This window comes from Balaenoptera acutorostrata, chromosome 6 (genome assembly GCF_949987535.1).
Source record: "Balaenoptera acutorostrata chromosome 6, mBalAcu1.1, whole genome shotgun sequence".
NCBI lineage: Eukaryota > Metazoa > Chordata > Mammalia > Artiodactyla > Balaenopteridae > Balaenoptera > Balaenoptera acutorostrata.
Genome location: NC_080069.1, coordinates 27,822,128 through 27,844,924, shown reverse-complemented (window position 1 = coordinate 27,844,924; position 22,797 = coordinate 27,822,128). Strand labels below are relative to the sequence as shown.

Genomic DNA, 22,797 nt, shown 5'->3' with positions numbered 1-22,797 from the left:
TTTTTTTTTTAACTAATGAATTTTTAAAATTGAAATTTAGTTGATTTACAATACTGTATTTGTTTCAGGTATACAGCACAGTGATTCGTAAACCAAATAAATCTTCTATGTTTAAAGTACGCTATAGTTTCCAAAGCATTTTCATTTTGAATATGAATTAACATTAACATTAGCTGAACATCACTCCAAACACCTTACTTTGGAGGTAAGTATCAATATATACCTCTTAGATGGATATCTAAGATTCTTAGGATCCTCAGATACATGTAACCAACAGAGAGAGAAGGCACATTGAAAATGTGATTTTGCATAAGAAGCAGTGTGATTTGGTGGATGGGCACATAGTCGCTGGAGCCCAACTACCTGGGTTCTATGTAGATCCTACCTCTTATTGGTTGTGTGATGATGGGCAAGTCACTCCACCTCTCTGTGCCTCAATTTCCTCAACCATAAAATGTGGATGTCAATAATCCCCACCTCACAGGGTTTCCTTGAGGATGAAAAAGTGCTTAGAACACCATCTGGTACATTGTAAGCTTTCAGTTAAGGACCATCGTTTTCCTTGGTCTGATTTCCAACAGACAGAAGGCCAAGGAGGAGCAGAGACAGGTAAGGATAAGGAGAGAAGGAGTCATTGCTGGGTCTGGGCTCTGTACGCTCTTCTGCAATTCTGTCAGATGTTTTAAGCAGAAGTTCATCCATCATTTTTGGAGGTGCTTTACTCCCCCAGGTCCCAGGCAGCTCCCTAAGACTTCCAGGGATCCTGAGAACAGGATGTCTTTTGTCTCTTCTAGAGCCTTCTGTGGGTGGTTGGGGGATGGGTAGCAAACAGTCTAAGGAGAACATTTGCTTTCTTGTCGAGCTTTTACCTGTCTTTCCACCTCGTCCCCTTTTCATTTCATTAGACAGGGAGTTTCACCTTAGCTCATTCTCTTCGTGCTCTGACACCGCACGGCACACATTTGGTTTGAGAATCACCGAGAGGTAGGCAGGACTTGTAAGACTGTGACCATATTACTGATGAGAAAGCCAACTGTCATAAAGTAAAGCTATTTACTCAGGGTTGTACAAGGCTGTAAGGAAGAGCCAACGCCGTGAGTCTGTAACAAGAGCTCATTGCTCTTGTCCTAGAATCTATTCACTCAATGTTTACCGGGTCAATGAGGGTCAGGTTGCACTGATGCAGGGGGCAGAGGGGACAAAGATTAATAAATATAGATCTTCTTTTTAAAAAAAATTTTGTTCTTTGGCTGCACTGTGGAGCATGTGGGATCTTAGTTCCCCGACCAGGGATTGAACCTGTGCCCCCTGCATTGGGAGCGTGGAGTCTTAACCACTGGACCGCCAGGGAAGTCCCTCCCTGTGGATCTTCTAGCATGTTCAGAAGAGGTTTCCATCAGCACAGCTGGTTGGAGCATTTGATCTCATCAGGTAGTTTGTGCCTGAGAGAATTAAGGTCTCCATCAACATGTTTGAAGGCTGTATGGTGCAGATACAACTGTGCCGATTTTAAAATATGATAAGTTGATTCTAACATTCTTCCAGAAGAGAAAAAGTGTGAGAATGTCAAAGAATATTTCGAACAAGAGAAAGATAGGAGACTTGTCCTACCAGATACAAAAACATATTAGAAATCAACAATAGTTGGAAAGTTCTGACATTAGCCAAGGCAAGACAAACGGCTCACCAAGCGGCTATGGATCCATACGAAGAAGTATTTGAGGGAGAAAGGATGGCCTTTTTATAATTGTGGAGTGGGGACACCTTTTTAGCAAGGCAAAATTTCCAGGCCATAATGGAAGAGACTGGCGGACTTGATAGCATAAAAATTTGAAATAGTTGTAGAGAGAAAGATAACAAAGTCAAGAAAAGAAATTTAAAAAAACTTGTCATATAGATACCTGATAAAACTATTTGTTGGTACCTATCCAAAGAAAGACTTTGCAAACTCTTGGACTCAAGATTCCAATTCTAAAACCCACATCGTAGAAGTCCCCACAGAGGCACATATAGTTACATGTTCCAGGATGTTCATTTCAGCATTGTTTGTCGTAGGAAAAAAATAAGAAACTTAAATGTCTACGAAAAGAAAATTAGTCAAATAAATTGTAACACATCCAAACTACAGAATACTCTTCATAAAGTAAAAGGAATGAAGGCCTGGTATAGAAAAATTCCTAGGTTAAGTCAGAACAAGGAACAAGAACAAGGCTGTTGTTCTGCATTTAAAAAAATCTATTTGAATATAGGTATATATGTAAATAGAAACTGGTCCTGGAGGATCTCCAATGAACTGTGAATAAGAGTTACCCCTGGGAAGGGGAGTGGAATGGGTGGAAATAGGATTTTCAAGTTTTATTCTTCATGCCTCCTTATTGTTCGGATGTTTAATTTGAACATGTAATCACTGTGTAATTTTAAAAATGTAAACAACGAGGAAGCAAGGCTCCTCATCCCCAGGGACGAAGAATAAGGACTTTGCACATCCATCTAAGCTGGGGAGTCAGACGAGCCGGGAGGCCACCCAGCCACTAAGGGACAGAAAACAGATGTGGAGGAACCGTGAGCCACGTGCACTCACCAATCCCCTGGTGCTCAGCTCCAAGCAGAGACTGTGGGTCGACTGCACAGGGCAAATGAGGGTTTTCTCTTCACTTGAACAAAAGAAATCAAGAATGTGGAAGAGGCAGATGTGACAGCCATAAAATGATGTATCACCCACAGATCTGAAGCCGTGGAAATGGCAACTCAGCCCTGTTCTAACTCAACTCAGCTCAGCAGCAGCAGTGTTAGGATGCGTAGGTAGAGAGACATCTCTGCTATCCCGGTAGGGCACTCAGGCCTGCCTGCATGGAGGCAGCCTGTTGGGAGGTCTGGCCTCCAGACCTCTACTAGTTCTGAGCTTGTGAGCTGAGAAAGGGCCAAGCTGCAAATACAAGTCTTTCTTACCTGCAAGGAGCTGGGAAACCCGACAACACACACTTTCCCTGCCTCTTTCACTTTCACTGGCATCAGAGCCTAAACACGCTGGGAATTTGAACAGAGGTCTCTCTCTTCAGCTCCAGCCCCCAGGGTGGGTGGGACACTCCGTTTCTCAGCTATCAGCCCCCGTGTGGGAGATGGAGGGGTGGGCTTGGAATTAACCGCCAGGAGATCTGGATTGTCAACAGAACATGCAGGAAGCTGGTTCTAAGCCGTGCATGTGAATTAAGGGGACAGAAATACTCCTTCAGTCTTCAGTATTTGGGGTGGCTTCCATAAAGCAGTTGCAGGAAAAATCACGGACCTGGATGCCATGTAAGTCCTAAGCCCTCCTGGAGTGATTTCCTACTGGATCATGTAAGAGGTAAGAGATCTGCACTCCTGTATCGAGTTCTTTTTGCCAATTTGTCTCAATCACATTATTATCATTAATAATAATAATAACACATATTTTGTACTTACTACACATCAGGTGCAATTTAAAGTATTTCCATGTATCGTCTCACCTACCTAATTCTCACAACGGCTCTGTGGGCTGGGGCACGATTACTCTCATTTCACAGATGGAGAAACTGAGGCACAGTCAGTTTAAGCCACTCTCCAGGTTCACACGGATGGCAGGTGGTGATGCTGGTTCTCCTCTAGATGACCTGACTCCAGGGCTTCCTCTGCACTGTGCATGGAACCCTCGGCAGCCTCCTCAGATGTCACGGGGTCTGTGGACTAAATGAGGGTGAGAGGACAAAGGGGCCCATGGTGACGAGCAGCATGGAGGGTGCCTCCAAGGAAGTTCTTGGAAGCCATTAAGCAGGGGAGGGATGGCGTGGGGCTCAGGGCACAGTCACTCTGAGGATAAGTACCAACAATCGGGGGAATGGAACCCAAGATTTGAAGTTTTCTGGCTTGTGCATTGTCATCAAAATAGGACATTGGTTGGTGTGAGGCCGAACAAAGGGGCCTCCACATCCCCTGCGGGAAAGGTGTGTATGGGTAGTTCTTTCTCAGTGACAGGTCTGTCTGGAGACAAGGAGAATTTTCCAACTTGGCCTGGGAAACACTAAGACAGCAGGAGGATTTAAGATAATTCAAATATAGTCCTTCAGCCCAACTCTCTATTTCACAGAAAGAACTTGTTCAGTGAGGAGTAGGGTCTTGTCCAAGGACTCATGGCTATTGAGTAAATGAGCTACGACCAGACCCTGTTCTGTTTTCGAATTTGCCTTGGGCTGCCTCCTGTTCTGTTCTGGCATACTGTCCTCTGTGCTGACGCCTGCCACCCCCTCCAAGTCATAGACTTCCAAATGTTCATCATGGACAACACAGATAAGAAAGTATTTGATGTAATGACTGGAAGAAAGTCAGTTCATTAGTAGCTATGTTCATTATCAGAGATTCGTACTTGATTCAACGGTTTCTAGTATATTCAGAGAGTTGTGCACTCATCACCACAATCCGGTTTTAGAACACCTCCTGGAAAGGTCCCTGGTGCTGACAGTCTTCATCAGTCAATCTCATTCTCACCCCCAGCCGCAGGCAACCACTAACTTATCTTCTTTTTAGATTGGCTTTCTCTGGACATTGAATATACATGGAATCACATAATTTCGTGGTTGTTTTCATCTGGTTTCTTCACTTACCAAAATTCCATTGTATGAATATACCACTTTTTGTTTACTCATTCATCAGTTGGCAGACATTTGACTATCATGAATAATCCTGCTATGACTAGGGCTTCCCTGGTTGCACAGTGGTTAAGAATCTGCCTGCCAATGCAGGGGACACGGGTTCGAGCCCTGGTCGGGGAAGATCACACATGCCGCGGAGCAACTAAGACCATGCGCCACAACTGCTGAACCTGTGCTCTAGAGCCCGCGAGCCACAACTACTGAGCCCACGTGTTACAACTACTGAAGCCCGTGCGCCTAGAGCCCGTGCTCCACAAGAGAAGCCACTGCAATGAGAAGCCTGTGCACTGCAATGAAGAGTAGCCCCCGCTCGCCGCAACTGGAGAAAGCCCGCGCGCAGCAACAAAGACCCAATGCAGCCAAAAATAAATAAATAAAATAAATTTAAAAAAAAATCCTGCTATGAATACTTGTGTACAATTTTTTGCACAAACGTTTGTTATTATTTCTCTTGGAAGTGGATTTGCTGGCCCACATGACAAATTTGTATTAACTTAAGAAACTGCCAAACTTTTCCAAAGTAGTTGTACCATTTTACCTTTCCACCAACAATGTAGTTTCCAATTTTTTCCATATCTTGCCAATATTTGGTGTTATCTTTTTGATTATAGTCATTCTAGTGTGTAATAGTATCTCTTTGTAGTTTTAACTTGCATTTCTCTGATGACTAATGAGGTCGAATACGTTTTCATGAGTTTAGATATTTGAATGTCTCTCTTGATGCAATGTCAAGTCTTTCACCATTTTAAAATTATGCTTTTGGATTTCTTATTTTGGGGTTGTGTTCTTTATACTTATGGATACACATCTTTTATTATATATGATTGGCAAATATTTTCTCACAGTCTGTGACTTGTCTTCATTTCTTTCAAGCTGTCTTTTGAAGAACAAATTAAACAATGAGTTAATGAAGCTTAATTTACCAATTTTTCCTTTTATGGCTTACGCTTTTGGTATTGTATCTATGTTTGCCTAACCAGAGATTTAAAATATCTCCTCCTGTGCTTTCTCTTAGACGTTTTGTAGTTTTAAGCTTTATATTTAGGCCTGTGGTCCACGTGTCCTAACCTGACTCAAAGCCCCACTTTTCCTGAGCTAGAGCCTCCTGTGGACAACAGAAAGGGAGCCATTGTGGGTGGCTTCTTTCTCCCCTGGGGGCAACTGTTGAGTGGAAACCAGCTCAAAAGGTTTCCATGCTGCTCACCCAGCCACTGCCTTTCTAAACAGAGGTCCGTTGATAGAGCACTTCAGAACCCTCTCTCTCTGTTTCTAAAACAGCAATTTGTAACCTGCTTGAGGTTTGAGATGACTGTTGTTTCTCAACATCTTGCTTGCTTCATACAAATTTACTGCTTCCAGTAGATATTTTCTGTGGTGTATATTACCAGATTGTGGTCACTGTATAGCTTTAATATAAAGACTCTATTTTTGGTTCGTGTTGATGTGTTTCAAGGATTGAAGTTAAATAATGTGTGAGCATTAAATAATGTTAATAAAGTTAAATAATGTCCACCATCTTTTCCAGGAACGTCCAATCATTTTTTAAATGTAGCAATAAACAACTAGATTATTGCAATTTTGACTTACAGAGTATTATAAAAGTAGCTGAAAAGTTACAATCCTAATCTGTTTATAAAAATAATAGGTCTGGTATTTTTGTAGTCATAAGCGGCCAAGGGTTAAATCAGTAGGAACCAAGGAAATTTCAGATACTGTACATTGAAGAAAGGCACTAAGAAATTAAATTAATATTTTCCAAAAACCCCCAAGACACAAACACACACACACACACACACACAGAGAATACTACCCTAGGTCTGCAGAATTTAAAATCAAAAGACTATTCTGTTGAATAGATTACATATGCAAAAGACTGATTATCAGGAATGTAGGTTTATTTCATTAAAAAACAAAACAAAACAAAACAGATTCATCCCCCAAAGAGTACTGTATCCTTTAAAGCAGCAGCAATCACAAGGCACATATGTACAAAATACCTCAAGCAAAATAGAAACTAAACATTAAAAAAATATGTTATTTAAAAAGATGTTGAAGACCATTTGTTAATATGAACATATATTATAAAATGACATTTTTAATATAATTTTATTCCTTTCCCTTTAATAAGAGATGGAGTAATAGTGTAATATTTATGTACTACCTTGTGGCACATATCACAAACATTTACACCACCCAACTTGGTTTGCTAAAGAAAAAACAGATAGCTAAAGCACAGCTTAAAAATTTTAATTTTAGTGCTTTCACATCTTTTTTAGATATTTGGAATTCATAAGCTGAAAAGAAATAAAGGTCTCATTTTCTTTAGCTTAGAAAAAAAGCTTGTAGTTATACGTCCCTATACAAAAAAGAATACATTCTAGATATTCTAAAGTATCAAGGACATGATTTCTATTTTGGGATCATCACAATAATCCTCTTCTGAAAAGATTAGAAGTCAACGCATAACGAATGTAAAGGTCAATTATACTAAAATAAAATAGTATTTGATTTAAAATATTGCTCACTTAGGAAGTATAATGACTATTCTCTGGTTAGGGATGCTAAGATTCACTGTTAGAAATGGTGCAACATCAGTATTTAGCGTATATAAAAATTCTAGGATTCAAATATATTATAATGAAAAATTTGTAATAATCACACATAAAGTATTCCTTTATATATTAGCCAATATATACATTGAGCTTCACATGACGAAGACTGAAAAAGATGTGTTTGAATTAGATCTTCAATACATTTTGTATCATATATGCTGAAGTGCCTCTAAGCCTTAACGTTGCAGACAATTTTCTATGAGATATTAAGGAGTGCTCACAATCTTTATCATTAGAAGGGAAAGAAGATACACTGAAGCTCCATTTTTAAACAATGACAACAAAAAAAAGAATATAAAATACTAGTATTAATAAAACGTTTAAATAGTACTAAATAGCACAATTTAAATATCAGTTATATGCTGTCATTAGTTTTTCTCTTAAGAAAATCAGTTCTTGGGCTTTTGGATTTGTTTTCTTTTAAGTACCCAGCATCCTTCTCGTGGTCATACACTGAGTCGATACCCACACCATCTAGTGACGCCCCATCTGGTACCCGCAGGCCCCCTGTGGCTCACTGTGCAGTGACTCAGGCCTGTCTGCGTGTTGCGTGGTGAGAGGACACCAGGCCCCAGACTAAAGCAGCACGGTCTGGGCCACCTTGCTGATTGTGGTCGCAGCTTTCTCCAGTTCCTCTTCTGTTTGTTCCACTGTGACCACAATCCTAATGCTGAGAAATAATAAGGGACACAAAAGATAGTCAAATGAGAGTCTATACCAAGGGTCAGCCTGCCACCTGTTTTCGTGAATGAAGCTCTTCTACTGGAACATGGCCTACTGTCCCTAGCCACTTTCTCACTGCCCCGGTAGGGCTGCGTAGTTGTGGCAGGGACCTGTGTCCTGCAAGCTGGAAGCACTTTACTACCTGCTATTGACAGGAGTTTGCCGTTCCCTGCCTGCACTAGTAGCGATCTAGTCCAGGTAACCTTGCAGTAGGGCTCTGCCCAGGCCGGCAGGGAACTCTGTCCTTTAAATCTACCACTGCAAGCAGTATCAGGCCCAAAGCAGGAAGTCAACGTTTCCCATATTAATGAGCGTGTGGTTGTTCACAAGCGTAATTCAGTAAGTCATACAGAAGTCCTACAATACTTTGATGCGGGGCAGAAATTTTCAAGTTTTCAGGAAACTGAAGACAAGAAATATCAGCCTGACAGGGCACTTCTACCCGGGTCCCTCTCACTCCCCTCTGCAAACATCTGCATCAGCCACTGGACACATACACACTGAGTTGGGCTGTGCCCAGAGTCCTGAGGGCACGAGGGTGGCCCCCGTCCTCATGAAACACAGGATCACAACTTTGGATGGTGTAATTGGAACGGAGAGAGCAGGATCTTTAGGGTGCTTTCGAGCTGCTGCCAGAACAGCCTTCCCGAACCCAGCCCAGGGCCCCACGCCTGCACAGCGCTGACTCTGAGTGCTCTCTGGGTCTCTCCCAGACTCCTCCAGGCTCCCTCTCCATCAAACCCGTGCTCTGGGCTCCCCAGATGCACCTGTAGGTCTCCACACCACTGCAGACCCTGCTGGAAGGCCCGATGCCCACCCCAGCTTGTTTGATACGCTTGATTCTGCAGGCTCGGCTTAAGCGTCTCCTGCTCTAGGAAGCCTCAGTCCCTCCCAGGCCAGAACTAACCATCTAACCATGCCCTCCTCCTCTGTGACCTCCCTGACCTGTGTCATGACCCTGAAACCCTCAAGCTCTGGGTGTCTACCTTCTTGGACTACACTGTTTAAGTGCTTAGGGGACAGAATCAGGTGTTGAATGAACGCCAATTTTAAATCATGAGTCGAGGTGCCTCCCCACTGAGGGCCGCTTGAACCTCTGTAGAGGTTTTCCCCACTGTCACTTTGCTTTTCCTTGGGTGCTTAATACGTGTTTGTCAGATGAAGTACCACACAGCACTTGGGCCAGAGGTGGGATGAGCAGCGCCCCCCAGACTGTGCCACCCCCGCCCCCCGTAAGGACTATCCTGGTGGTGGAAACAGCTGGCCCAGCACACGCTACCGCAGCACAGTGGCAGGTCGTCGCCAATGCGAACCTGGGCTGTCCCAGGTCGTTCTTGGGATCGCAGATGTTTCATTAAGTTAATTACAGAGTCCTGAGGGGATTTTCAATTAAAATGGGAAAACATCTCGTTTAAGAACAGAAACAGGTGATGTTCTATCTTTTAACAATACACATTCTTCCTTATCCTGTGACAGTCTTTCAAAAAATTTCAAAACATAATACATTTCATACAAAGTTTAAAGTAGAAAACAATGACTCAGGTCATAATTTTAAGTCTACCAACCTCGGAGGAGGGAGATACTTCTCTTCTTTCTCCAGGTAGCGTGCCAGAGTTAACGCGATGCCTCTGTCCATGCACTGTATGAGGAAAAGGAATACATTTGCAGCCTGGACTGCAGACACTGGTCATTAAAACAGGAAGGTGCACTGAAATGCTCCTCTCAAGAGTAGTTTTAATTCACCTTTCCAACTATAACTGCTAAAAGACAAAACAAAACACCACAGAATCATCTTATCATCTTGAGAGCACTGCTCTACAGGACTTCCTGCAATGATGGAGGTGTCCATCCTGTGCTGTCCACGACGGCAGCCAGGGGCCCACGTGGCTCTCGGGCACTTGGAGATATGGCTAGTGCAACTGTAACACTGAACTTTGAATCTGACTTAATTTAAACAGCCATAGGTAACGAGTGATTACCACTTTAGGCAAAGCAGAGTTAGGACAAGGGGAAACAGGACCAACAAAGCCCCGGAGGCTAACCAAGAGCTGGACTTAATAACGCCAGCAGAATCATTTCAGAGAGGAATTGCTCACACGTCAAATATCAACAACACCTCTGATTCCCATGTGCTACACTTGGACACAGTGCTACCAAGCACAGAAGAGTCTGGTGTCACATTCTGCACAGCTTTCCAATACATCAGCTACCTGCCAACATTTTTTTTTAAATTAAATAATTACTATCAAAATAAAGCATAAAGTCAGACGAGGGTAATGGTTTATAAGGGTTTCTTCCTTGGGGTGATGAAATGTTTTGAAATCAGATAGTGATGGCTGCACAACCCTGTGAGGATACTAAAAACCACTCAACAGTATACTTTAAAGAGTGAATTTTATGGAACGTGAATCGTATTTTTAAACAAACAAACAAACGAACAACCAGCTAGAGCAAGGGGTGCTGTAAAGGAAAGAACAATCACTGCCAGCGTGTGGCAGTGCAGGTATTTGCCTGAAGAGGGGCCATTCTGTAAGCTGTGAGGCAAGGTTTTCCTCTGCTAGGAAAAGATGGAAAACAACGGCAGGCAATGTCTTTTGCTGATTCTACATTCTGGAAGTGTACTTGGAAAAGTTAACTCCTTCTGCAAACATCTGGACTGGCTCCGTTTCTAGTCCTGTCTAATTAAGAAACAGTATAAACCATAGCTCAGTTTGTAAAAACTGTTTTATCAAGCAAGTCAACAAAAATTTGGCAGAACTGCTCAGTTCTGCAAACCTTAAACAAGAACTACGGTGTCACGATCCTTTTTTCTCTTTCAAATATTGAAAAGAAAAAGCAAAGAGGAACAGGACAAAAGACTTATTAAGATGGAAGCTGCAATGATGCAAAGAAACTCTAAGAGTTTTCCTCCTCCTTCCTACAAATGCAGTTTCCAGATAGTATTCTGTTCCCTTCCCCAGAGCCTGTTCTCTCCTCATTCAACTCTCAAGGTGATTTCCTGAAGACAGCCAATATCCAGTGGGAGCCCACAGATGTAATTTTGGGATCTGTGAATTGTCCAGACTCACTTTTTCTTTTTGTTATGAGGATAACCTATGTAAGAGAAGTATCGAGTCACTTGATTCACATGCCCTTTCTGAGTCTCCCTCTGGAACAGAGCAGCAGTAAGACCTTAGCTGTTGCTACCCAGTGAGAAAAGAACTGAGGTGGATCTGACTGGAACTGACACCCTGGCACCTAGAGAAGGCCCACGTCCCGTGACACAAAGTGTGTAGAGAAGCACCCTGAGGGGGTTCGAGGGGAGGCTCTGGGATAATAACGGCGTCACCACAGACTCCAACACAGGACATGCAGCTTCACAAGGCTGCTCTGGCGGCGGTCAGCATCAGTCACACCACCCGGCAACTCAGTTAGAAAACAAACTCAGCTGTCACATGAAGGTAATGTCATAATTTGACTCTTAACTAGGCTTGTCTGTTCTGCTTATGTTTAATTTCTAAATTTGTTTTGGTATTACATTTGTACAGGAGCTCTAATTAAAAGGATGCTGTACTTCCTTTTATAGCTTATACATTTAAGTAATATGACAATAAAAACACCGAGGCAGTAAAAAAGGTCTGTGGGATGCTTTTCCCCTTTAAAGAGTTTTTTTTCAAGTCTGCAGAGCTGCACCTGAGGAGACATCTGTGACCTTTCCTCACTCAGCAAGGCAAGAGCCACTCCAGCCTGTTCATTCACAATCTGACACGTTTCCTTAATTAGGAATCTCATATTCTGGGTTTGGTTTTATTTTGTTTTTTTAGGACAACTGATTCTGGAAGGCCACAAGTTGCAAGAAGCTCTCCACGAATCAATGATCCACAAGTTGCAAGAAGCTCTCCATGAATCAATGACTGCAGGTACTGTGGTTCACACATCGTCGGGTACAGGTCAGCTGAAGCCAGCGGTGAAGCCAGAGGCTGGCTTAGCACCACAGTCTCCACACTGAGCAGCCACGTGACTGCCTGCTGTGCCACAGCCGGGCAGGGGCACACGGCAGACTTGACCAGCACCACTACCCTGACGCCTGGCAGCACGGACTCGGGGAAGGAGCCTCTGAAAGGAACCGTCAGGACAAGCAGGACAGGGAAGCAGGGTGAAGCCTGTCTTCATTCTCAAATACGTACGCCATGTATTTCAGATTCAAGTACAAGGCAGCACCACCCTCGGTGCTCAGTGCTGCAGGGCCACTTGACCGTTCTTCAGAAGGAGGAAAGTGAGGAGAGAGGACTTGGGTGAACGCAGCTCTACTGAACAGTAAAGGCCAAGGGATCTTCCCTAGTGATGCGTTTCTTAGTTAATAACTAAGGTACACTTAGTAGTAAGACTTTCAGAAGTCAGACATTTAAATCAAGCTCCCAAGTTAGGCATGGTAAAGAAGTGGCTCGTCTTCCTTCCTTTTTGCTTACAAGATTATTTCGACCTGTTTCTGAGCTATGCTGGGTGTTCAGCCCCAGACAGTCAGCTGTCCGGTGTTGTGCGCCATCACCATACAGAATGCCATCCCCACCTACATGTGCGAAAGCCTGGCTTTGTAAATAGGAAGCAACTGGGTTTTCTGGAAGACTAATTATTCAGAGTGGAAGCAAAGCGTATTTTAATACAATGTGGCAAAGAACACAACTTCAATGTGAGCTGAAAATTGACCCAATGGAATAACCTGCAGCCTGTCAGTAGAGACGTGCTACAGACTCCACTGGGCAGGGACAGACGTCAGGAAGGCTGGGCATCAGAACAATTCCATGTCACCAGAGGGATAACCACAACTTCTGTTGTACCCAATCTCTTAGGGCAAAGAGAGCATTCTTAAAAATGACCTTAAAAATTCCTTGGGTTCAGGGTAGAAGGGTATGAAGAGATTCGCCCGAATAACTGGATACTCACTTGAGTTACTATTTCCTGAAGTAGTTTAACGTCTCTTTCTCGACACCCAGTGCTCTCTTCCAGCTGGAGGTGAAATGCTGGAGAAATGGACTCACCCACCACTTTTAATCCAGAAATGCTGAGGAAGGGAAACACACACACAAGCATAAATCCTCTTCCGAGCTCAGATTTCTCACATATAAATAATTTTACAAAGTCTGCATTAATGAATGTGACAGAAACTTGGGACTTCCATGGGAAACATCATGTGGTGGGATTCCAGATCTGACAAAGGGAGGTAAAAACGCACGCTCTGGGCAGTGCTTCCTAGTCTAGGACACCCTGCAGCACGGCGGGGAAGAGGATTCCCGGTCCCGCAGGACCCTCCGGCTCACATTTCACAGAGAACACGTGCGTCATCCCCAGCCTCCCACCAGACGGTCTACATGCCTCACCCACCTTGGCTGGGGCCACCCCCTCCTCAAGGGGCCCCTTGCAGGCCCACTCAGCCCTGGGCCTCTGCCCTGTCGCTTCCTCTCCTCACCTGCTCTCTCCTGTTCTTGCACGGCTAGCGCCAGACACGCCCGGTCCCAGGTCCAGGGTCACTCCTCTGAGGGCCTCCCTCATCACCCACTTTAGGGAAGTGTCTGCACCATCATTTTCTATTACTTCTGTTTCCTCCATGGATAACATATTATAATTGTTAATGCTGCTTCCTTATTTGCTAAATCTTTAGTTTGTATCTTGTCTTTTATAAACTACAGGGATGATGTCTGACACTAAAATTTTATATTTTGGTCACCAACAATATATTTAGGTTGTAAAGCTGTCTTCTTGTGTACATGTTTAATTTTAAATTTTTCTTGAATTACGATGATTTTCTTCTCTCTTAGGATTAACAGCACAGAAATCTGCTGTTTCTCAGGAAGGAAGAGAGATTTCTTTAGGGGTGAAAGCCTGTATTTTCAAATGATTATTGCAGTGTTATGAGAACTGTAGGCCATATAATTTAGCCAGGTATGGTTTGATTTCTGACCTATCTCCTAGGACAAAAATAGTGATACATGTCTATTTGAAATTGGGCTAAACATTTTAAATGGCTTTCATTTAGTCTGCTTTACCTGGAAAGATCTGCTTTTCCCTTAGAATGAAATGAGCACAAAAAGCACTTGTTAGCATATTCAATTCTTCAAATATGTTTAGGACTCAACAAGCTTTTACTGAATGACTACCTGTGCCGAGTATCACATGAAGTGAGGAAGCTAAGCTCACCTGCCTTTCACACCACCCTTGAACATCATTAATTTGTGTCTACTTTCTTTAAATATAATGCATCACACTAGGATCTCTCAATAAATCAGATTTGAATCATGGAATCTCAGACTCTAGGGCTTCTGGAATATGGGGAAACCTTATAGATCAGTTGTTTTACTACTGTAGAAACTAAGAAATATGCTTTCAAAACCCATTTCCTAGGTGAATTCTGAATGTGTTAAACTTGTACACAAAGAAGTATTAATTGTTTTAGGTCATGTACTCTCAGGGAGAACTTAAAAAATTACTTTTCAAATTGCATTTCACATGAATTAAATGGCCTGGATTTTCCCTGATACAAACAAGGCACCTACAAGCCCAACTGAGCTTACTATTCGATCAAATGGGCTCATCTCACATGTTAGGTGGAGCAAGTTGGTGAGAGAAGGAATGAAACAAAATGCTCTCTTTCTGGCTGCCTGGATGCTGAATGTCGCATTAAAGTTTAACTAAAACCAAACGGACAGAGAATTATAACTTGAGTTCAGAAAGTTAGAAGCTGTATTTCAGAGCCTGTTATACTTAAAAAAACTTTTCTGGCGAGCACATTATTTACCATATTACTTTACCCATTTTACCAAATGGAAATACTAAACACTAGTCTAGGTCCTAGGGATAGAACAATCAACAATTCAGACATGGTCTCCATCATGTGCTTAGTGTGGGGAAAGCGCTGGACATGAATAATTATCTGTTAGAATTTAGGGGCTTTTCAAGATTCCAGCAAGGACCCAAAGTAGCATAGGCCGCTGACTTCCTCTCCCAAATGCAACCTCAGAGATGAGAGAAGCAAATCACTGATTAGAGGAGACCAAAAAAAATTACTTAGAACTGAACACTGAAAATACTTACTGCTTTGAAATGTTTATCTTTAAGCTATTTATTGGAAAATAATAACACCAATAACCTAAATGTAAAAAGCTAAAAAAGAGTAAAAAAACACAATTCAATGAAACAAGGAAGCAGAAAAATAAGGGAAAAAAATCAATCAAAGAAAACAAAATATGAGTAAAAAACAAAACCAAACTTAAAAAAACGTGCTGGGCAAAATCCTGGAAAGATTATCGTAAGAATGAAAACGACAGAAACAGAAAATAAAAAGGGGAAATAATACAGACACAAGAGAGAGAATCACAGACTACACCCAGCCCAAAGGCCCCAAGTCTAGAGAGTCTTACAGAGGAGTCCTGCTCAACTTTAAAGAAACAAATAATCAAGCCTGGTCTTATACAATGGCTTCATAATGCAGGGAAGTGGAAAAACTGCTCAATACTTTATTGAGGCTACCACAACATTGATTTCTAGGTTATGTTAGGTTGTTGTAACAAAAGATTATAGGCTCATTTAAATTATAAATATGGATATAAAAATTCAAAATCCTAACTAACAGTGCAGAAAAATATACTGTAATCAAGGAGGGGTTTACTCAGGAATGCAAGGATGTTTTAACATCAGAAAATACAGTCATCCCTCGGTAGTCACAGGAACACTCTGAGTAAAGTGCAGGAGCAGAGGTGGGTTTCAGTAGTTTCAAGTGTACATGAGAGGTGAGGATGTGGAGAGGGCATAAACAACTCTGGAAAAAGACTGGCTACAAAGAGAAGCAGAGCAATGGGCTAGTTGCTAGAGGGGAGTATGGGGTCACGGGAAAGAAGAATTTAAGACAAGATAGGGCAGAGTGTACTTGAATGCTAATCAAATGACTCAGGAAAGGGGAGAGACTGAAGAGAAAGGAGAGGACACAACCAAAGGCACTCGGTCCTTAAGAAAGGAGAGCTGTGATGGATGGAGGAACGTTTCTTTGGCTATAACACGAGGGAAGACTGGTTCGGATACCCGCAGGTGTACAGGTTTGTGAGGGAAAATGAGGGAGTTCCCAAGTGACAGCATGAGGCAAGGCTGTCAGCTAAAAGCGGGTGGAGTGAGACAGAGGGTTAGGGATTTTGGAGAGAAGAAAAAGTGAGAGAGAGCTGGGAAAAGTAGAGGACTGGACTTAAAAAATAAACACATTAACACTCATAGAATAAAGGGCACCTGAGGTAGGTGTTCATGAATTGACAGTGACTCCAATGTGCTAGGCTGAGCTGGTTTATTAAGATTTCATAAGCTAATGTAACTGGAAACAATAATATCTCTCTACCACAAATCATGCAAGAACTTTTGTTAGGATCATAAGTCAGACCCAGACTTCAATTATTTCTCCCCCTACTTTATCTGGAACATCTGTGACCCGCTTATTTATTAACTGTCCTTTTTAGAAAAGTTTCTAGTTTCCATATCTGGCAATAGGGATAGGACTTCCATGACTGAGAAGGCAGGTTTCAACTTGGAAAGGCAAAAAGAAACCACAGGCAAGGTGAGATCATTTTCTGTAAGATAAGAAATTTGCCTGAAGATGTCACTAGCCTCAATGTTTTTCTCAATTCTAGAGGAATCTTAAAGAACTACTCTTGTGTAGTTAAGACAAAAGTAGACAGAACACTCGTAAGGTTCACTTTGATTTCACTTGTTTCTTTTTCTTGAAGTAACTTAAAAAAATGAGTAATTTTCTAAAAAGCAGCATGGACAGTATGAACCCACTGTCATCTAATTACATCCTTTTACCCGTACAGATGTGTGGGAATTCTCCAGTGTTTATGCTGGTTATTTCTGGTGGCAGCATGTTGTTATTTCTTTTCATCTTTGTTATCTTCTGTACTACTGTAATATTTTGCCAATGAGCTTGTATCATTTTTAGAAAAACAAAGTTATGATTTTTTAAAACAATGACAAAATGGATGCTCTGGTTTCACACACAGAGACAAATTTGAATGAATTGTGTTTTTGGTTTCTTAGTTGCGATTTAGACAAACTGACTCAAGCCTATTAAATGCACTGAAAACCAAAGAGGTGACACTCAAAATTTTTCACAAGTTGTTTAAATGTTGTGCAGATAAACTTTTGAGTTGGTTGAAAATATATAAAACTCACCCTTGTAAAGCTTTATGAATTCGTTTGCACTTTTCCTTCAACACTGCAAAAATACCTGAAGGAAACAAATACATTTGATAGTACACTTGGAAGACTGGATATACTAATCTAAAAATGTTTTTCAAGATCCAGTTCATCAATTTAAAATGCAGCAAATCCTTCTGCCCACTAATAACACACAAATAGACAGCCAGTAACTCCTCTGAAGGTCCCCAACTTTCATCTGTGGCATATACTAGCTGGCACCTGCTCACCCAACTTTCAGCAAAATCTGGGATGAAGTTTTCCACAACAAAACAATGGCTCTGTTCTTATTAAGATACTATAAATTATCTGGCCAAGAACAAAAGGGTACAAATATATTAAATATTTCTGGACCCTAAACAATTTGGGAAAAAAATAGACACTGCAGTCATGTTTATGATCTCTTCTTGATATTTTCACTTTCTTTTAAGGAAAATCCACAAACTGAAAGATCTGAGGAGACAGGAGTGGCAGGGTATCTGACAAGTATATGAATGTGCACACAGAAACACTCACTTTTACTGATTCTCTGAATTAAAACCAATGCTGAATCTTTAGAAATTTATAAAATTTAAAATTACAAATACCAGGCCTGCTTTTCCATTTTCCTTTTAGTCTTTGGTGAGGAGGCGCTATCACAGCCCAGAACCACATTTTAAATTGAGTCGACTGCCCATTAAGCAAGCTTTAATAGTTGGTAAACCTGTATGGCCTCAGCACCAACTCATGAATCAAAGGCTGATGGGGAAAACTAGACAACAGTTATAAAATTATAAGTACCAAAAATTAGCATACTTCAGCTAATTTCTCAAAAAAACCCGATAAACTAAATGATGACTGGCCCAGAGCTAGTCCCTCCTTTTTCTGGCATCTCTGCCCACCAAGGGAGCGAGCTTTGCTTTGGCTCTGGCTTCATCTCCAGAAACATGAGAGAAGCTCTAACCCGGAAACCCTGAGGCAGGGACAACTTCTTCACCATCATTTTTCCCATAAATTGCCAGATAATGTAATTCAGAGCCAGAGCTTTGTCTGGGAAATCATTTCCTCCAGCTAATTTCTCCAAAAAGGCAAACCAGCAGCATGGCTAACATGACTTGAAATATCTTTGATTTCCTGGGTTTAAAGGTTATACCTGGATTTTCTTCCATGATGTTGAGGGCCTCAACTGCAACAGCAGCTAAGAGGGGAGGTAATGAAGCTGAAAAGCAGTATCCCTGGCCGGAAAGTCGCTGAGAAGAAACAAACAAGTTATAAAACATAAACACTATTTTTGGCTCTGTTTTTCTTTGGCTAAAAAATCTAAAGGCACCAAATCTCTGCACTCCCTACCAAATAGCACGTATAAATGGTGAGGTGCTAAGACCCAGGCATGTACAGAAGTTATGTAACAAAACCAAAACTTTTTTAGAAAGGGAGATAATTTCTAAATGTAAATATTTTGAATGATTCTTTAACAAATCTACTTCTAAATAAAAATTGTGTGAAAAACTAAGTTAGAATGAAATTTTGTAATAGCGGTTACATTTTTAGTTGACCAGTGGAGCAACGGGTTTCAGTTTTTGCTTTTGTTTTTAAAAAGAACCCACCTGATGGTCAATTACGAAAGACCTGCCACAGCAGAAACCCCCAATAGAAGCAAGTGAATTCTCCATGTTGGCACTGATAAGATCAATATCGTCAATCTGTCAGAAAAGAGGGACAGTGGGAGTTATTTCTCAATTTAAAGAAAAGGAGGGGGAAAAAAAAAGGCCAATGTCAATCCTAGAGACAAAATTTCAGCACTAATGTCAACATCTGGATTCAAACTACCTCCTTGAAAATAAAGGGTAAGTCATACAAAATCAATTGTTAAAAGGACCGATGTTTCATAGCCCACCTCTGAAGATGTCTCACTTTATACGTTTTTGCCATTCCATCATTCATCGACAATTTATTCACAGTGGAAGAGCTAGATAAAAGATGAAATCTAAAGTTGTTTGATACTAAACATATTCAGAGGTACAAGATAAGATCATTTCCTTGCTAAAACAGTGGTCTCAGCTGTCCTTCTCCATAGAAGGTACTTGAGAGAAATAAAAAGAAATCTATCAGGGTTTTGAGCACTTTGGAACAAGTACTACATTCCATTTACCTTTTCCACCTTTTCAAAAATGAAATCAATTTATCCAAACATGATGGCAATGGGCCATCATGGGCTCTGACCAAAGTGGACCAACTGGGCAGTGGATGAACCTAATGTGCCCACTGGGCTCCTGAGTACCCACGACCTTCTCAACGGCTCAGCACTCCTTTGGTCCTCACCGTCTGCTCCAGCCCCCAGCACCAAGTTCCATCCTGCATACAGTAGCCATTCTGTAATTACTCACTGATGGCCATAATAATGACTGGTCAGATCACATCTGGTGTTTTTCCAAGTGTTCCACAGATCCAACAAGGAAACCTGCGCACTCTTCTTCTTTTTTTTTAACCTTTCATTATGAAAAATTTCAAACATATACAAAAGTATAAAGAATCCCCATCACCAGATTCAATAATTATCAACTTACGGACAATCCTGTTCCACGTATAAGCCCCCTACTGCCCTCTTCATCTCTTTGGAGCAAATCTCAGACCTTACATGTTTTCATCTATAAATATTTCAGTGTGCATTTCTAAAAGATATGCCCTCTTTCAAAAACATTACCACACTTAAAAAATGAAAAATTTCTTAATATCAAATACTGAGTGTTCAAGTATCTCTGTCTCACAAAGCCTGTTTTTCACAGTATTTGTTTGAATTAGGGTCCAAATAAGGTCCATACATTCTGCACTCTTACTCAAGCCATTATAAATACTACCTCTGAGACAACTGCTGGAAGCAGTGAGAAAACGAGAACAGTGAAATTAGATAGTGCTTTTTCCTTCTTTAAAATTTTCATGCCTTAAAAATTGCTCTGGTGTAAATTTTACTTGAATTAATTTCCATTTATCTTAAATTCTTCAGTGCATTTCATTGCCAAATGTCAGTTTGTCTTTGAAGAGTATGCTTCAGTCAACTTGGTGTGATAGTCATTCTGCTCTACATTTTTCTCTAGGTCTGTATGGGTAGAGGGATGCAAATAATCTAAGGTGAGTTTATATTTTATAGTTCAACATTTTAACACAAGCTGCAAAACTTTTATGCACAAGATTTGGAGAAAAGCTTCCTTCACATCAACCACACAGCGGTGGGTAAGGGCAGGTTACACAGTGGTCGGTGAGGACAGGTTCTGCAGATGGGCCCACACTGTTCCTCTCCGAGGCTCTAGGAGCAAAACCCACTAAGAGTAGGGCTAGTTGAGGCTCATTTCCTTTCAGCAAGAGAAAACATAAAAAACTCACTCCAGTTGTCTGGGACCTTGAGTGGCTTTGTGAATCCATGCTGGTGGTATTTCTAATATATATATATATATAAATCACCCCCATACACACAAATAACAATACAGAATTTTAAATATTAGAAAGAACATCTTTTCACTGCTATGATACTTTCTAAAGGACAACTTAGAGAATTCTTACTGATTTTAAAGAAAAAATGGAAGGCAAATTTAACTGTTTCTAGAGAAGAAACACTGAAAGCTGGGATCAAATGTTACCGTGTAAACAGAACACAAATTCTATGATTAGCCACTGAGTTCCAAGGGAAGATGGGGACCCTGGTCTGGCTGACCCAATCCTCTGTGGGCTCAGTGAAGTGACAGACACCAAAGCTGCACCCTGCACATCGATGAGGAACACTGTCTTGTGCCCATGAAACCTGCCCAGCAGGATGGAACTGCATGGTTACTATATGAAGGAATGTTCCAAAAAAGCAGAGCTTACATCGATTCCAAAATGTTCAGTGACTCCTCGGCCGTGCTCCCCCAGGACTCCAAACGAAAGGCTTTCCTCCAGAAAGATCCTTGCTTTATATCTGTATTTTAACTTAACCTAAGTGGTAAATAAACACAACTTTAAAATACTGAAAATTCATAAAATTCGTATTTGTGAATCTGCCTACTTGCTAAAATTTATTTGTAACCTCCAAATCAATACTTAGGGCATATGTGCAGGGTGGTGAAAAACTTTGAGTCACCTGAAATGCACCTTCCCAGCTGAGGTAACAGGCTACTGCTTCAGCTTATTTATACTGCAAACAAGTGTCCTTCTCACATTCTGTTTACTGCCACATTTTTCGCATTTTGTGCTTTTCCTTGTGATTCTGTTGTTCACAACGGCCCCCAAGCACAGCGCTGAAGTTCGGCCCAGAGGGCCTCAGCGCAAGAAGGCTGTGATGTGCCTTACGGAAAACATGCGTGTGTCACATAAACTGCACTCAGGCCGGAGTTAGAGCACTGCCGGCTGGGAGTTCAATATGGCTACGTCAACGGTGTACACTAAATAAGGTGTCTTTACCCAGAAACACATATAAAACACGGTTATGTACTGAGTAACTGATGAAAACGTGGTGACTAGAGGGTTGCAGAAAACTAACTCTGTATTTGCCCTAGGAGCAAAAGTTCAGTATTTGGTAATTCAGTATTTGCAGCAGGTTTATAGAACATAAATATATATATACACACACACACACACACACACACACACACACACATACACACATATACACACACACTTTATAGAACATAACTACCATGAATAATGAAAATTAACTGTACTTTAGATGCTCTAAAATGATTCAATTTAACTCAGTAATATAGACAGCACAATGCCAATTTTTAAAGAAGGAACTGTTAAGACACTATGAGTATAGACATGTAATCTATCTGTTAAATACTGGTCTGATTATACATAAAAACTCCTAGGGAAATATTGTAAATATTCTTCCCTCAGAGGCACTATTCCAATTTAGATTCATTTTTTTAATCCAGAAAAAGTTTTCATTAATATGTTTTTTAATCTTTGTTTTTCCCCTTTGTTTTCCAGCTTATAAGAAAGTCCTTTCCCATCTAAGGTTTAGATGCATATTTATCTATATGTTCTTCTAATTATTTCATAAATTTTTTGGTTTATACATTGGGAGGCTGAACATATGTACAGATTTTTCCCCCTAGTGTTTAATTGATTTACCCCTTTATGATATGTATGTAATAAGTTTCACAGCTGAATTAAAATACAGTGATTATCAACCACTAAATTTTTTTTAATTAATTAATTTATTTATTTATTTATTCATTTATCACTTTTGGCTGCGTTGGGTGTTCGTTGCTGCACACGGGCTCTCCCTAGCTGCGGCGAGTGGGGGCCATTCCTCATTGCGGTGTGCAGGCCCCTCACTGCAGTGGCCTCTCTTGCTGCAGAGCACGTGCTCTAGGCGCCCAGGCTGCTGTAGTTGTGGCGCCCTGGCCTAGCTGCTCTGCAGCATGTGGGATCTTCCCGGACCAGGGCTCGAACCCATGTCCCCTGCATTGGCAGGCGGATTCCCAACCACTGTGCCACCAGGGATGTCCCTCAACCACTAAATTTTTATATATATAACATGAGAAGTTGGGCTCTTAAATCTTTCCATGACTCATGTAATCTTCTCTTGTGCCAGAATCATAATTTTAATTATTAAATGTTTAATTACT

General features: G+C 41.2%; 1 long non-coding RNA gene and 1 pseudogene across 1 annotated transcript; one reads left to right on the top strand and one right to left on the bottom strand.

The window, feature by feature from the left end:
• Positions 1–1,437: 1,437 nt before the first annotated feature.
• LOC130708375 (uncharacterized) lies at positions 1,438–6,184 on the top strand. The gene is made up of 2 exons (XR_009008592.1): positions 1,438–3,715; positions 4,758–6,184. It is a non-coding gene; the product is annotated as an uncharacterized LOC130708375 (long non-coding RNA).
• A 360-nt stretch (positions 6,185–6,544) lies between these two features.
• Positions 6,545–22,797, bottom strand: part of LOC130708368 (serine palmitoyltransferase 1-like) — a 54,940-nt pseudogene continuing 38,687 nt past the window's right edge.